The sequence below is a fragment of the Phocoena sinus genome, chromosome 3 (assembly GCF_008692025.1).
Source record: "Phocoena sinus isolate mPhoSin1 chromosome 3, mPhoSin1.pri, whole genome shotgun sequence".
Classification (NCBI taxonomy): Eukaryota; Metazoa; Chordata; class Mammalia; order Artiodactyla; family Phocoenidae; genus Phocoena; species Phocoena sinus.
The window spans coordinates 81,834,896-81,851,799 of NC_045765.1; positions in this window are offsets into that span (position 1 = coordinate 81,834,896).

The following is a 16,904-nucleotide window of genomic DNA, read 5'->3' on the forward strand; positions in this document are numbered from 1 at the left end:
TCCTGTTTTTATGAAATTATTTCCAATCTGCTATATGAAATAATGCTTCAGTGAATAACTTTGTGCATTCATCAGTTAGCACATTTTGCCCAAGTGTGAATTATCTGTAAGATAAATTCCTACAAGTAAAATTGCTGTCAAAAGGTATATTCATTTGTAATTTGGGTAGATATTATCTATCTATCTACATCATCCATTATCTATCTACAGAGTTACCAATAATATAGTCTCACATCAGTAACATATGAGAACATGGGTTCCCTGTCAATATAAGATGTTAAGAAAATTACTTATTTTGCCAAGTTGATGGGTGAAAAATTATTTTTCCTTGTGGTTGCTTTAAAGTTATTGTAAAAATCTCTAGTTTATGTAGTTTAAGGGTCATTTAAATTTCCTTTTTTATGTGAGCTGTGTGCTTAAATGCTTTGTCTGATTTTCTAAATTGTTGTTGGTAATTTTCTTATTAATTTGAGAGAGAGCTTTATAAATTAAGGGAAATTATCCCTTTGTCATGTAAATTGAAAATATTATCTTTAGGTTTGTGATTTGTCTTTGACTCTGCCTATAGTGGTTTCTGCTGTGCAGGTTTATTTTTTAAAATCTAATTGAATTAATCAGTATTTTTTCTCGTGTCTTCTTTTGTGTCATAGCTAGAAAGCCCTTACCCATTCTGGGTTGAAAACAAGGAAACAATTTTTGTTCACGCTAGTACTATCATGGTTTCAATTTTTACATTTAAATCATTGATTTCTCTGGAATTTACTCTGTGTTAGGTGTAAGACAGGTATCTACTTTTTTTTCTTAAACAGATGGTTATCTGAATATTAACTTTTGAATAATTCATTTTCTTCCATTGATTGTAAGAGATACCTTGTCATATACCTAGATGCATACGTGCCAGTATAAAACCATAGTTTTATATTACTACAGTTTTATATTAAAATTTACTCCTGATAATGTTTTTTTGCTCTGAAATCTACTTTGTCTAATATTAATAGAGCCATCCCAGCTTTTGATTAATGAAAGCATGGTATATCTTTATCCACATTTTTATTTTTAACCTATTAACATCTTACCTTTAAAGTTGGTTTCTTGTAGCTCTTGTTCTTTTTATATAATCTGACAATCAGTTGCCTTTTAATCTGAATACCTATTGGTAGATGCAAACTATTACATTCAGAATGGATAAATGACAAGGTCCTACAGTATAGCACAGGAAATTATCAATATATCCAATCTCCTGGGATAAACCATAATGGGAAAGAAAATTTAAAAAGGAATGTATATATGGGTAAAACTGAGTCACCTTGCTGTACAGCAGAGATTGGCACAGCATTGTAAATCAACTATATTTCAGTAAAAAAAACTTCACAGAAAAAGAAATAAAAGGCATGCAAATTAGAAAGGAAGAAGTAAAATTGTCTCTATTTGCAGATGACATGATATTATATATAGAAAACAGTAAAGACTCCACCAAAAAACTGTCAGAATAAATAAATTCAGTAAAGTTGCAAGATACAAAATTGATATATGAAAATCAGTCACACTTCTGTACATTAACAGTGAACTATCAGAAAGAGAAATTAAGAAAACAATCCCATTTGTAATAGCATCACAAAGAAAATCTTCAACACTGCTTCTAGGTTATTTGGTTATGATATGTGCCTTAATGTAGTTTTCATCATGGTTCTTGTGCTTGGGTTTTGTTGAACTTGAATCTGTGAGTTTGTAATTATCATCAAATTTGGAAAATGGCCATTATTTCTTCAAATATTTTTGTTTATTCCTCCTTTTTTGGGAGCACCAATTACATATCTGTTAAGCCACTTGAAGTTGTCCTGAAGTTCAGTGATTTCTTATGCATTTTTTAAAACATTTACTATGTGTTTCATTTTGGATTGTTTCTATTGGCATATCCTCAAGTTAATCTTTTTTTTCTCCTGCCAAGTCTAATGTGCTGTTAATGCCATTAAATGTATTTTTAATTTTAGCTGTTGCATATTTTTTGTTTCTAGAAATTCGGAATTGTTTTTATATCCTATGCTTCTATTTAGCAAACTCAATTTTCCTCTATCTTATTAAACATATTGAATATAGTTCTATTAACTAATGTCCTTTCTAATAATTCCATTATCTCTGTTATTTCTGGATCGGTTTCCATTGATTGATTTTTTTTTCCTACTCATTATTGGTGGCATTTTCTTCTTTCTTGTACTCCTAGTAATTTTGATTGGATCAGTGATATTGTGGATTTTACCTTGTTAAAAGTTGGATTTTTATTTATTACATCTTTATTTGAGTATAATTGCTTTACAATGGTGTGTTAATTTCTCCTTTATAACAAACTGAATCAGTTATACATAAACATATGTTCCCATATCTCTTCCCTCTTGCATCTCCCTCCCACCCACCCTCCCTATCCTACGCCTCCAGGCAGTCACAAAGCACCGAGCTGATCTCCCTGTGCTATGCGGCTGCTTCCCACTAGCTATCTACCTTACGTTTGGTAGTGTATATATGTCCATGCCTCTCTCTTGGTTTGTCACAGCTTACCCTTCCCCCTCCCCATATCCTCAAGTCCATTCTCTAGTAGGCCTGTGTCTTTATTCCTGTCTTACCCCTAGGTTCTTGACATTTTTTTCCCTTAAATCCCATATATATGTGTTAGCATACAGTACTTGTCTTTCTCTTTCTGACTTACTTCACTCTGTATGACAGACTCTAGGTCTATCCACCTCATTACAAATAGCTCAATGTCATTTCTTTCTATGGCTGAGTAATATTCCATTGTATATATGTGCCACATCTTCTTTATCCATTCATCCGATGATGGACACTTAGGTTGTTTCCATCTCCGGGCTATTGTAAATAGAGCTGCAATGAACATTTTGGTACATGACTCTTTTTGAATTATGGTTTTCTCAGGGTATATGCCCAGTAGTGGGATTGCTGGGTCATATGGTAGTTCTATTCTTAGGTTTTTAAGGAACCTCCATACTGTTCTCCACAGTGGCTGTATCAATTTACATTCCCACTAACAGTGCAAGAGTGTGCCCTTTTCTCCACACCCTCTCCTGCATTTATTGTTTGTAGATTTTTTGATGATGGCCATTCTGACTGGTGTGAGATGATGTCTCATTGTAGTTTTGACTTGCATTTCTCTAATGATTAATGATGTTGAGCATTCTTTCATGTGTTTGTTGGGAGTCTGCATATCTTCTTTGGAGAAATGTCTATTTAGGTCTTTTGCCCATTTTTGGATTGGGTTGTTTGTTTTTTTTGTTCTTGAGCTGCATGAGCTGCTTATAAGTTTGGAGATTAATCCTTTGTCAGTTGCTTCATTTGCAAATATTTTCTCCCATTCTGAGGGTTGTCTTTTGGTCTTGTTTATGGTTTCCATTGTTATGCAAAAGCTTTGAAGTTTCATTAGGTCCCATTTGTTTATTTTTGTTTTTATTTCATTTCTCTAGGAGGTGAGTCAAAAAGGATCTTGCTGTGATTTATGCCATAGAGTGTTCTGCCTGTGTTTTCCTCTAAGAGTTTGATAGTTTCTGGCCTTACATTTAGGTCTTTAATCCATTTGGAGTTTATTTTTGTGTATGGTGTTAGGGAGTGATCTAATCTCATACTTTTACATGTACCTGTCCAGTTTTCCCAGCACCACTTATTGAAAAGGCTGTCCTTTCTCCACTGTACATTCCTGCCTCCTTTATCAAAGATAAGGTGGCCATATGTGCGTGGGTATCTCTGGGCTTTGTATCCTGTTCCACTGATCTATCTTTCTGTTTTTGTGCCAGTACCATACTGTCTTGATTACTGTAGGTTTGTGGTATAGTCTGAAGTCAGTGATCCTGATTCCTCCAGCTCTGCTTTTTGTTCTCAAGATTGCTTTGGCTATTCAGGGTCTTTTGTGTTTCCATACAAATTGTGAAATGTTTTGTTCTAGTTCTGTGAAAAATGCCAGTGGTAGTTTGATAGGGATTGCATTGAATCTGTAGATTGCTTTGGGTAGTAGAGTCATTTTCACAATGTTGAGTCTTCCAATCCAAGAACATGGTATATCTCTCCATCTATTTGTATCATCTTTAATCTCTTTCATCAGTGTCTTACAATTTTCTGCATACAGGTCTTTTGTCTCCTTAGGTAGGTTTATTCCTACATATTTTATTCTTTTTGTTGCAATGGTAAATGGGAGCGTTTTCTTAATTTCACTTTCAGATTTTTCATCATTAGTGTATAGGAATGCCAGAGATTTCTGTGCACTAATTTTGTATCCTGTTACTTTACCAAATTCATTGATTAGCTCTAGTAGCTTTCTGGTAGCATCTTTAGGATTCTCTATGTATAGTATGTCATCTGCAAACAATGACAGTTTTACTTCTTCCCCGATTTGGATTCATTTTATTTCTTATTGGTCTCTGATTGCTGTGGCTAAAACTTCCAAAACTATGTTGAGTAATAGTGGTGAGAGTGGGCAACCTTGTCTTTTTCCTGATCTTAGTGGAAATGCTTTCAGTTTTTCACCATTGAGGGTGATGTTGGCTGTGGGTTTGTCATATATGGCCTTTATTATGTTGAGGAAAGTTCCCTCTATGCCTACTTTCTGGAGGGTTTTTATCATAAATGGGTGTTGAATTTTGTCAAAAGCTTTCTTTGCATCTACTCAGATTATATATGGTTTTTCTTCTTCAATTTGTTAATATGGTGTATCATGTTGATTGACATGCATATATTGAAGAATCCTTGCATTCCTGGAATAAACCCCACTTGATCATGGTGTATGATCTGTTTAATGTACTGTTGGATTCTGTTTCCTAGAATTTTGTTGAGGATTTTTGCATATGTTCAACAGTGATATTGGCCTGTAGTTTTCTTTCTTTGTGACATCCTTGTCTGGTTGTGGTATCAGGGTGATGGTGGCCTCGTAGAATGAGTTTGGGAGTGTTCCTCCCTCTGCTATATTTTGGAAGAGTTTGAGAAGGATAGGTGTTAGCTTATCTCTAAATGTTTAATAGAATTCACCTGGGAAGCCATCTGGTCCTGGGCTTTTGTTTGTTGGAAGATTTTTAATCACAGTTTCAGTTTCAGTGCTTGTGATTGGTCTGTTCATATTTTCTATTTCTTCCTGATTCAGTCTTGGCAGTTGTGCATTTATAAGAATTTGTCCATTTCTTCCAGGTTGTCCATTTTATTGGCATAGTGTTGCTTGTAGTAATCTCTCATGATCTTTTTTATTTCTGCAGTGTCAGTTGTTACTTCTCCTTTTTCATTTCTAATTCTATTGATTTGAGTCTTCTCCCTTTTTTCTTGATGAGTCTGGCTAATGGTTTATCAATTTTGTTTATCTTCTCAAAGAACCAGCTTTTAGTTTTATTGATCTTTGTTATCATTTCCTTGATTTCTTTTTCATTTATTTCTGATCTGATTTTTATGATTTCTTTCCTTCTGCTAACTTTGGGAATTTTTTGTTCTTCTTTCTCTAATTGCTTTAGGTGCAAGGTTAGGTTGTTTATTCGAGATGTTTCCTGTTTGTTAAGGTGGGATTGCATTGCTATAAACTTCCCTCTTAGAACTGCTTTTGCTGCATCCCATAGGTTTTGGGTTGTCATGTCTCCATTGTCATTTGTTTCTAGGTATTTTTTAATTTTCTCTTTGATTTCTTCAGTGATCACTTCCTTATTAAGTAGTGTATTGTTTAGCCTCCATGTGTTTGTATTTTTTTACAGATCTTTCCCTGTAATTGCTATCTAGTCTCATAGCGTGGTGGTCGGAAAAGATACTTGATACAATTTTAATTTTCTTAAATTTACCAAGGCTTGATTTGTGACCCAAGATATGACCTATCCTGGAGAATGTTCCATGAGCACTTGAGAAAAATGTGTATTCTGTTGTTTTTGGATGGAATGTCCTATAAATATCAAGTAAGTTCATCTTGTTTAATGTATCATTTAAAGTTTGTGTTTCCTTATTTATTTTCATTTTGGATGATCTGTCCATTGGTGAAAGTGGGGTGTTAAAGTCCCCTACTATGAATGTGTTACTGTCGATTTCCCCTTTTATGGCTGTTAGTATTTGCCTTATGTATTGAGGTGCTCTTATGTAGGGTACATAAATATTTACAATTGTTATATCTTCTTCTTGGGTCAATCCCTTGATCATTATGTAGTGTCCTTCTTTGCCTCTTCTAATAGTCTTTTTTTTAAAGTCTATTTTCTCTGTTATGAGAATTGCTACTCCAACTTTCTTTTGGTTTCCATTTGCATGAAATATCTTTTTCCATCCCCTTACTTTCAATCTGTATGTGTCTCTAGGTCTGAAGTGGGTCTCTTGTAGACAGCAAATATATGGGTCTTGATTTTGTATCCATTCAGCCAATCTTTGTCTTTTGGTTGGAGCATTTAATCCATTTACATTTAAGGTAATTATCGATATGTATGTTCCTATTCCTATTTTCTTACTTGTTTTGGGTTTGTTATTGTAGTTCTTTTCCTTCTCTTGTGTTTCTTGCCTAGAGAAGTTCCTTTAGCATTTGTTGTAAAGCTGGTTTGGTGGTGCTGAACTCTCTCAGCTTTTGCTTGTCTGTAAAGGTTTTAATTTCTCCATCAAATCTGAATGAGATCCTTGCTGGGTAGAGTAATCTTGGTTGCAGGTTTTTCTCCTTCATCACTTTAAATATGTCCTGCCAGTACCTTCTGGCTTGTAGAGTTTGTGCTGAAAGATCAGCTGTTAACCTTATGGGAATTCCCTTGTGTGTTATTTGTTGTTTTTCCCTTGCTGCTTTTAATATGTTTTCTTTGTATTTAATTTTTGACAGTTTGATTAATATGTGTCTTGTCGTATTTCTCCTTGTATTTATCCTGTATGGGACTCTCTGTGCTTCCTGGACTTGATTAACTATTTCCTTTCCCATATTAGGAAAGTTTTCAACTATAATCTCTTCAAATATTTTCTCAGTCCCTTTCTTTTTCTCTTCTTCTTCTGGAACCCCTATAATTCAAATGTTGGTGCCTTTAATGTTGTCCCAGAGGTCTCTGAGACTGTCCTCAGTTCTTTTCATTCCTTTTTCTTTATTCTGCTCTGCAGTAGTTATTTCCATTATTTTATCTTCCAGGCCTTATCCGTTCTTCTGCGTCAGTTATTCTGCTATTGATCCCATCTAGAGTACTTTTAGTTTCATTTATTGTGTTGTTCATCGTTGTTTGTTTCATCTTTAGTTCTTCTAGGTCCTTGTTAAGTGTTTCTTGCATTTTGTCTATTCTATTTCCAAGATTTTGGATCATCTTTACTATCATTATTCTGAATTCTTTTTCAGGTAGACTGCCTATTTCCTCTTCATTTGTTAGGTCTGGTGGGTTTTTATCTTGCTCCTTCATCTGTTGTGTGTTTTTCTGTCTTCTCATTTTGCTTATCTTACTGTGTTTGTGGTCTCCTTTTTGCAGACTGCAGGTTCGTAGTTCCTGTTGTTTTTGGTGTCTGTCCCCAGTGGCTAAGGTTGGCTCAGTGGCTTGTGTAGGCTTCCTGGTGGAGGGGACTAGTGCCTGTGTTCTGGTGGATGAGGCTGGATCTTGTCTCTCTGGTGGGCAGGTCCACGTCTGGTGGTGTGTTTTGGGGTGTCTGTGGACTTATTATGATTTTAGGCAGCCTCTCTGCTAATGGGTGGGGTTGTGTTCCTGTCTTGCTAGTTGTTTGGCATAGGGTGTCCAGCTCTGTAGCTTGCTGGTCATTGAGTGAAGCTGGGTGCTTGTGTTGAGATGGAGATCTCTGGGAGATTTTCGCTGTTTGATATTATGTGGAGCTGAGAGGTCTCTTGTTGACCAGTGTCCTGAAGTTGGCTCTCCCACCTCAGAGGCACTGACTCCTGGCCGCAGCACCAAGAACCTTTCGTCCACACGGCTCAGAATAAAAGGGAGAAAAAGTAGGAAGAAAGAAAGGAAGGAAGGAAGGAAGGAAGGAAGAAGGGAGGGAGGAAGGAAGGAAGGAAGGAAAAAAGAAAGAAAGAAGATAAAGTATAATAAAATAAAGTAAGATAAAATATAATAAAGTTATTAAAATAAAAATAATTATTAAGATAAAAAATTAAAAAAAAAACAAAAAACGGATGGATAAAACCCTAGGACCAATGGTGAAATCAAAGCTATACAGACAAAATCTCACACAGAAGCATACACATACACACTCACAAAAAGAGGAAAAGGGGAAAAATCATAAATATTGCTCTCAACGTCCACCTCCTCAATTTGGGATGATTCGTTGTCTAGTCAGGTATTCCACAGATGCAGCTTACATCAAGTTGATTTGTGGAGCTTTAATCCACTGCTTCTGAGGCTGCTGGGAGAGATTTCCTTTTCTCTTCTTTGTTCTCACAGCTCCCAGGGGCTCAGCTTTGGATTTGGCCCCGCCTCTGCATAGGTCGCCGGAGGGCGTCTGTTCTTTGCTCAGACAGGATGGGGTTAAAGGAGCTGCTGATTCGGGGGCTCTGGCTCACTCAGGCTGGGGGGAGGGAGGGGCACAGAGTACGGGGCCACCCTGTGGTGGCAGAGGCTGGCGTGATGTTGCACCAGCCTGAGGCGCGCCGTGCGTTCTCCAGGGGGAATTGTCCCTGGATCCCGGGACTCTGGCAGTGGCGGGCTGCACAGGCTCCCTGGAAGTGAGGTGTGGATAGTGACCTGTGCTTGCACACAGGCTTCTTGGTGGCGGCAGCAGCAGCCTTAGCGTCCCATGCCCGTCTCTGGGGTCCGCGCTGTTAGCCGTGGTTCGCGCCTGTCTCTGGACCTCCTTTAAGCAGTGCTCTTTATCCCCTCTCCTCGCGCACCAGGAAACAAAGAGGGAAGAAAAAGTCTCCTGCCTCTTCGGCAGGTCCAGACTTTTCCCCGGACTCCCTCCCGGCTAGCCAGCCATGGTGCACTAACCCCCTACAGGCTGTGTTCATACGGCCAACCCCAGTCCTCTCCCGGCACTCTGACAGAAGCCCCAGCCCCGCCCGCTGCGGCGGGTGAGCAGACAAGCCTCTCGGGTTGGTGAGTGCCATTCGGCCCTGATCCTCTGTGCGGGAATCTCTCCGCTTTGCTCTCCGCATCCCTGTTGCTGTGCTCTCCGCCGCGGCTCCGAAGCTTCCCCCTCCGCCACGTGCAGTCTCTGCCCACGAAGGGGCTTCCTAGTGTGTGGAAACCTTTCCTCCTTCACAGCTCCCTCCCACTGGTGCAGGTCCCGTCCCTATCCTTTTGTGTCTGTTTATTCTTTTTTCTTTTGCCCTACCCAGGTATGTGGGGGGTTTCTTGCCTTTTGGGAGGTCTGAGGTCTTCTGCCAGCCTTCAGTAGGTGTTCTGTAGGAGTTGTTCCCCGTGTAGATGTATTTCTGGTGTTTCTGTGGGGAGGAAGGTGATCTCTGTGTCTTACTCTTCCGCCATCTTCCTGGAAGCCTGGATTTTTAAAATTAATATTTTGTGCTGTGATGTGTGACATAGTTAATAGGAAAGCTTTATTCTTTTGAGCCCTGAATTTAAGCTTTGTAAGCAGAATCAGAGCTGTCTAGGGCTAATTTTTCCCTGGGACAATGACTGCATCTTTCTGAGTGTTTGATGACCTATGAATTATGAGTTTTTTCATTTTGTTCACAGATTATTCCTGGCCCTGTGTGAACACTAGGGATTATCCCCAATCCTCCTTTGGGTGATTCTTTTCCTGGCATCTGGTATTATCCTTCCATGCATTTGCCAGTCAGTTCTTAGCTGAAGGCTCCAGAGGGACCCACATAATGCTATATAAAGAAAACATGTTCGGAGTTACACAACCTTGCATTCTAGTTCCACCTTTGCCAGTTGCTGCCTGTATAATTTTGGTAAACTTACTTAAATTTTCTTTGCTCATGTTCTCATCTGTAAAATGGGAATAATAATAACTTTGTGAAAAGTGGGAATAATCACAGTAATAATGACTGTGCAGGATGGCTGAGAGAATAAGTGTTGCTTGGGTCTAGCACAGTTCCTGGCACATGGTAAGTTTTAAATGCCACTGTAAAAGTAAATGGAGATAGTGAATAATGTTAATAGAATGTAGTTAAATAAAGTAAAGCACACTGTTCAAAACTTGGAAAAAAGATTTGTCAGAGATGGTCTGTATTTGATTATAACAGGATTATAGCTTTCCAATTCAGCTTCTTGTTAAAGATGTGCAAAAGAGATAAAAGTAAAAGAAAATCACTTTTTCACTTTGAAGATTCATTGAATCTTAGTGCAACTTCTCATTTTACCTTGAGTAAATGTAATTTTTTCTTTTGTATTTTTTATAACAAATTCAATATTTTATATGTGTATATAGAAGATTAAATTACTTACTGTTGGCACAAGTTGCCAATGGCAGAACTAAAACTAGAATTCAGGTATTTTTCTGCATCTGCAGGCAGTCTTACTGGAGGAAGTAGGAATATTTTTTGTTTAAAGATATCTGAATAATTTTTTCTTAAATCATCCATCTTAATATTAATTTTCAAAAAGGATCAGCTTGGTTTTATGTTGCCTTGGTCATTGCAACTTTTCTTGGTTACCTTGCCATATTTGAAATCAGAAATTTGGTCTTATTGCTGCTTTATTATCTTGTTCTATTTAATGAAACAGGAGGGAAGGGGGCAGGGCACAACCTTTGAAAGAATGACATAGCCCGAGGACATGACATAAACTGATTAGAACCAAATGGGTCCAAGATGGCAAGTAGACTTCCACTAGACCTTGTGCCTCAGTATACGCTCACTGTAACACATCAGCAAGTTAACTGACACACCCACAGGTGCCATGACATTCCAAGGCCAACCGTAAGGATCAAAAAGTGGTCCGTGACCCAATTTCTGGAAATTCCCACCCCTTCCTGAAATAGCTGGAATACTCCTCCCACTCAATAGCCTATGAAATTACCCACCCCTATAAAAACTGACAATCCCATACCCTGGTGCCTTTTTCTTCTTCTGAGATGGCCCACACTCTGTCTGTGGAGCGTGTTTCTCTCTAAATAAATCCACTTCTTACCTATCACTTTGTCTCTCACTGAATTCTTTCTGGGATGAGACATCAAGAACCTGAGCTTCATTAAGTCCTAGAACCAGGTGTGTGATCTCAGTTGGAAGACTGTGGATTTTGGTCTTGTTTGAGTCCTGGCCATGTGGGTTCAAGTCCCAATCTGAGTTTTGCCTGGGTTCGAGTCCCAGGATGTGTGATTCAAGTCCCAATCTGAGATGCATGGTTTCAATATTTGGAATTAGAAATTTGATCTTATTGCTGCTTTATTATCTTGTTCTATTTGATTATAAAAGTTTCTTCTCTCAATTCAGTTTGTTTTTCATTCCAACATTGACTGTTAAACCATTGTTGTTTGTTCTGTTCCCATGTTTCTGTTCTTTTCTTGCTTTGCTTTATTTCATTTCACTTCAGTTCAAATGTTGGCTGATGTTGTTTGTTTTCACTGCTTCAATGTTGTGTAGAGAATAGTAGGACAGCCTTGTGTTTGAAGAGGATCTGTTGGTTTGGTTGTCACTCTGGCTTTGGACTGCTCTAGTCCCTTTTTCCTCATGTGCCTTATCTCCCTCCATCTATGGTCACTTCATTACAGTCATCCTTTCCCTGTCTCTGCCTCCTCCCATAGGATTCCAATGGCCATCTGCTGCCAGAAAGTCAGTGATGGGTGGAAAGGGAGTAGCGATGGCAAGTTGCTGTTAAAATTGACTATCTTTCCAAAATCTGCTTTTCCTTTCTTGAAATGTGCATTGTCTTCGTGCAATTTTTTTAACTTTAAGATTGACTTGGCCAACATTAGATTTGTATTTTACAAAATTCACATTGGGTTGAACCATTTTCCTTGGCCATTTGCTTTTTAGTGTTTAAATTGCACATCTACCTTCTTCTGTTCTTTGCTTTTGCTACCATTTCTCTTTTTGCTTTTGCTGCTTTCCTAGGCCAGCTTTTGCTCTGTGGTCCAGCTTGGTGCTAATCTTCATTTTATTTTCACTCCTAATTAATAGTATGGAATTGTACAGTATTATTAATGAATTATTAAGCTGGTGTCTGTTGGAATGTTAGCAGCTATTCCATTTTATTCATTAGTGAACAGATTCTGGCTCAGATGCATTTGCTTCAAATCAATGATTTTTATTAAGTACCTTCTAAGTTTTTCATTTTACTGAGTACTACTAATATTAAGGTATCTTTAAGAAGTTTGCAGTCTTTTAGAAGTGTGCACAGGACATCAATATATAATGAAGCACTGGAGATACTAGTATGAGTTAATATGATCGGGTACAGGGAAAAATGAAGAACAGTATGGACTGGAATTATTCATGAAAAAACCACTTCTGCTAGTGGTGGAATAGTAGGATTGGAGGAGTTAGTTTTACTGGATGCCAGGTCATTATAATGGAATCTGACATAAACTAGTTCACACAAAACTTAGAAAATATTGATTTTAAAAGAAACTTATCTAATGGAAAAGAATATTTAAAAAAAGAATGTATACATGTGTAAAACTGAGTCACTTTGCTGTACAGCAGAGATTGACACAACATTGTAAATCAACTATACTTCAATAAAAAAATACTTATCTTTCAGATGATTTTTAAATTCTCACTATGATTCACTTAGGTATCATTTCATTAAGTCCTATTTGTGAATATAATGGAGACTTCCAGCTTTCCTCTAAAACTTGTTCTTCTCTTCTTGACGTTAACGAAATTGGGACTGGAAAGTGACTATCCAGCTAGAGGCTGCATTTCCTACCTCTCCTAGTAGCTGGGGATGTTATGCTCTGTTACATGAGAAGAAAATAAATTCTTTACTCTTTAAGTGACTGATCTCTGGTTCAGCATTTGGTCTACCCTAATTAACATAGTAGCATTCTACCAAAACAGAGTACAAGCATAGAATAAATCCTGTACCAAGTAAGACTGCCATATATGTTGATATAATTTGGTAAGATGTATTCTGTTTGGAGAATTGTCAACTTCAACTTTAACTGTTTCTTTCAAGTCTCATGGTTACCATCTACATCTCAGTCAACTCAACATATCCAAGGAAGCCAATATAACTTTCCTCCTCAGCTTCAACTCTTGCTTCCTATCAATTTTGCTTTCTATTACTTTTCTCTGAGCCACATTACCCATCACAAAATATTTAAGAAGAGGTAATAGTTCTGACCAATATCTTAAACTGTGCTTGTACTGAATGACTGAGTCTGTCTCTTGTAATTTCAACATTGGCTCCAGTCCAGACTTTCTTTGGAGCAGTTGCAGACACCAATATATAAGTATGTTCTTTAAACTGCATCAGTCCTGAGGTCCTGGAGCCATCCTACACAATCTCAGGACCACTTTTTATTTATTTATTTTTTTGCGGTACGCGGGCCTCTCACTGCTGTGGCCTCTCCTGCTGCGGAGCACAGGCTCCGGACGCGCAGGCTCAGCGACCACAGCTCACGGACCCAGCCGCTCTGCGGCATGTGGGATCCTCCCGGACCTGGGCACGAACTCGCGTCCCCTGCATCAGCAGGCGGACTCTCAACCACTGCACCACCAGGGAAGCCCCCAGGACTACTTTTGAGTCCATGAGTATAAATTGTGTGGTCAACTGAAATACAACTGCAGGAGATTTATTTCAAAGGCTGTAACTGGTTATTCTGCTATTTCCACAGAAGATGATCAGTAAAAGTAGAGAAAAAAGTAAAAATGAAAAACCAGTCAATTCTGTCACTTGATAGCACCTAGGCAAAGATTTGCTGGGGAAGGAAGTTGACAGTGATAACTAAGGAGAGATGAGAAGCTTTAGGGTGATTTCATGGACATCTCCCATCTCTGAGATACCTAGGGGCATTTTTGAAGATATCTCATTTTCCTATGTTTTAAATTTCTTTACATAGATTTAATAGATTGTCTATAAGATATCTTCTAGATTTCAGATTCTGTGTTTCTATAGTTTCTTTTCTACACAAGTGTTCAAATGGACTAGAGAAAAGGGAAAAATATCAAACTTTTACTGGTTTGTTTATATTGGTTGCTAGCCAATTGTTTTATTGATTAGTAATAATTGTTTTATTAGAATTAGCCAATTATCAACAGGTAATTTTGGAGAGAGTAGTCAGAGAGTCAGAGGTAGAGTATCTGTCTATCTATTTGTCTATCTACTTATATAACATTTATTATGTGCCAGACAGTGCTTTAATCACTTTATAAACATGAGCTCACTTAGTATCACGACAATCCTATCAAGTAGATACTATTATTTCCCCACTTTATAAATGAGAAGCTGGGGCATAGGGAGATAAAGTCATTTTCCAAAAGTTACACAGCTAGTACCAGGTGGATTGGAACTCAAGCAGTCTGGCCCCAGAGTCAGTGATTTTAAATACAGTATTATATTGGTATAAAAAAAATAGGAAAGAAAAAAAATCCAAGAAGCCTCCATTTGATAAAGGACAAGGGACAGAAATATCCACTTGCTTCCCATCTTCATCCTTTAAAGTACACACATGCACACAAATATTATTCAGAATAAAGTAGTGTGTACTAGAATTTTTAAAAACATCTTTATTGGAGTATAATTGGTTTACAATGGTGTGTTAGTTTCTGCTTTATAACAAAGTGAATCAGTTATACATATAAATACGTTCCCATGTCTCTTCCCTCTTGCATCTCCCTCGCTACCACCCCTCTAGGTGGCCACAAAACACTGAGCTGATCTCCCTGTGCTATGTGGCTGCTTCCCACTAGCTATCTATTTGACACTTGGTAGTGTATTTATGTCTATGCCACTCTCTCACTTTGCCACAGCTTACCCTTCCCCCTCCGCATATCCTCAAGTCCATTCTCTAGTAGGTCTGTGTCTTTATTCCCATCTTACCCCTAGGTTCTTCATGACATTTTTTTTCTCGGATTCCGTATGTATGTGTTAGCATATGGTATTTGTCTTTCTCTTTCTGACTTACTTCACTCTGTATAACAGACTCTAGGTCCATCCACTTCACTACAAACAGCTCAATTTCATTCCTTTTTATGGCTGAGTAATATTCCATTGTATATATGTGCCACATCTTCTTTATCCATTCATCCAATGATGGACACTTAGGTTGCTTCCATGTCCTGGCTATTGTAAATAGAGCTGCAATGAACATTTTGGTACATGACTCTTTTTGAATTATGGTTTTCTCAGGGTATATGCCCAGTAGTGGGATTGCTGGGTCATATGGTAGTTCTACTTTTAGGTTTTTAAGGAACCTCCATACTGTTCTCCATAGTGGCTGTATCAATTTACATTCCCACCAACAATGCAAGAGGGTTCCCTTTTCTCCACACTATCTCCAGCATTTATTGTTTGTAGATTTTTTGATGATGGCCATTCTGACTGGTGTGAGATGATATCTCATAGTAGTTTTGATTTGCATTTCTCTAATGATTAATGATGTTGAGCATTCTTTCATGTGTTTGTTAGCAATCTGTATATCTTCTTTGGAGAAATGTCTATTTAGGTCTTTTGCCCATTTTTGGATTGGGTTGTTTGTTTTTTTGTTATTGAGCTGCATGAGCTGCTTGTAAATCTTGGAGATTAATCCTTTGTCAGTTGCTTCATTTGCAAATATTTTCTCCCATTCTGAGGGTTGTCTTTTGGTCTTGTTTATGGTTTCCTTTGCTGTGCAAAAGCTTTTAAGTTTCATTAGGTCCCATATTTTTATTTTTGTTTTTATTTCCATTTCTCTAGGAGGTGGGTCAAAAAGGATCAAGTGGGGTTTATTCCAGGAATGCAAGGATTGTTCAGTATACGCAAATCAATCAATGTGATACACCATATTAACTTGAAGAATAAAAACCATAGGATCATCTCAATAGATGCAGAGAAAGCTTTTGACAAAATTCAACACCAATTTATGATAAAAACCCTGCAGAAAGTAGGCATAGAAGGAACTTTCCTCAACATAATAAAGGCCATATATGACAAATCCACAGCCAACATCATCCTCAATGGTAAAAAACTGAAACCATTTCCACTAAGATCAGGAACAAGACAAGGTTGCCCACTCTCACCACTATTATTCAACATAGTTTTGGAAGTTTTAGCCACAGCAATCAGAGACCAATAAGAAATAAAATGAATCCAAATCGGAGAAGAAGTAAAACTGTCATTGTTTGCAGATGACATGATACTATACATAGAGAATCCTAAAGATGCTACCAGAAAACTACTAGAGCTAATCAATGAATTTGGTAAAGTAGCAGGATACAAAAGTAATGCACAGAAATCTCTGGCATTCCTATACACTAATGATGAAAAATCTGAAAGTGAAATTAAGAAAACGCTCCCATTTACCATTGCAACAAAAAGAATAAAATATCTAGGAATAAACGTATCTAAGGAGACAAAAGACCTGTATGCAGAAAATTATAAGATGGTGATGAAAGAAATTAAGGATGATACAAATAGATGGAGAGATATACCATGTTCTTGGATTGGGAGAATCAACATTGTGAAAATGACTCTACTACCCAAAGCAATCTACAGATTCAGTGCAATCCCTATCAAACTACCAATGGCATTTTTCACAGAACTAGAACAAAACATTTCACAATTTGTATGGAAACACAAAAGACCCCAAATAACCAAAGCAATCTTGAGAACGATAAATGGAGCTGGAGGAATCAGGCTCCCTGACTTCACACTATATTACAAAGCTACAGTAATCAAGACAGTATGGTACTGGCACAAAAACAGGAATATAAATCAATGGAACAGGATAGAAAGCCCAGAGATAAACCCACACACATATGGTCACCTTATCTTTGATAAAGGAGGCAAGAATATACAGTGGAGAAAAGACAGCCTTTTCAATAAGTGGTGCTGGGAGAACTGGACAGGTACCTGTAAAAGTATGAGATTAGA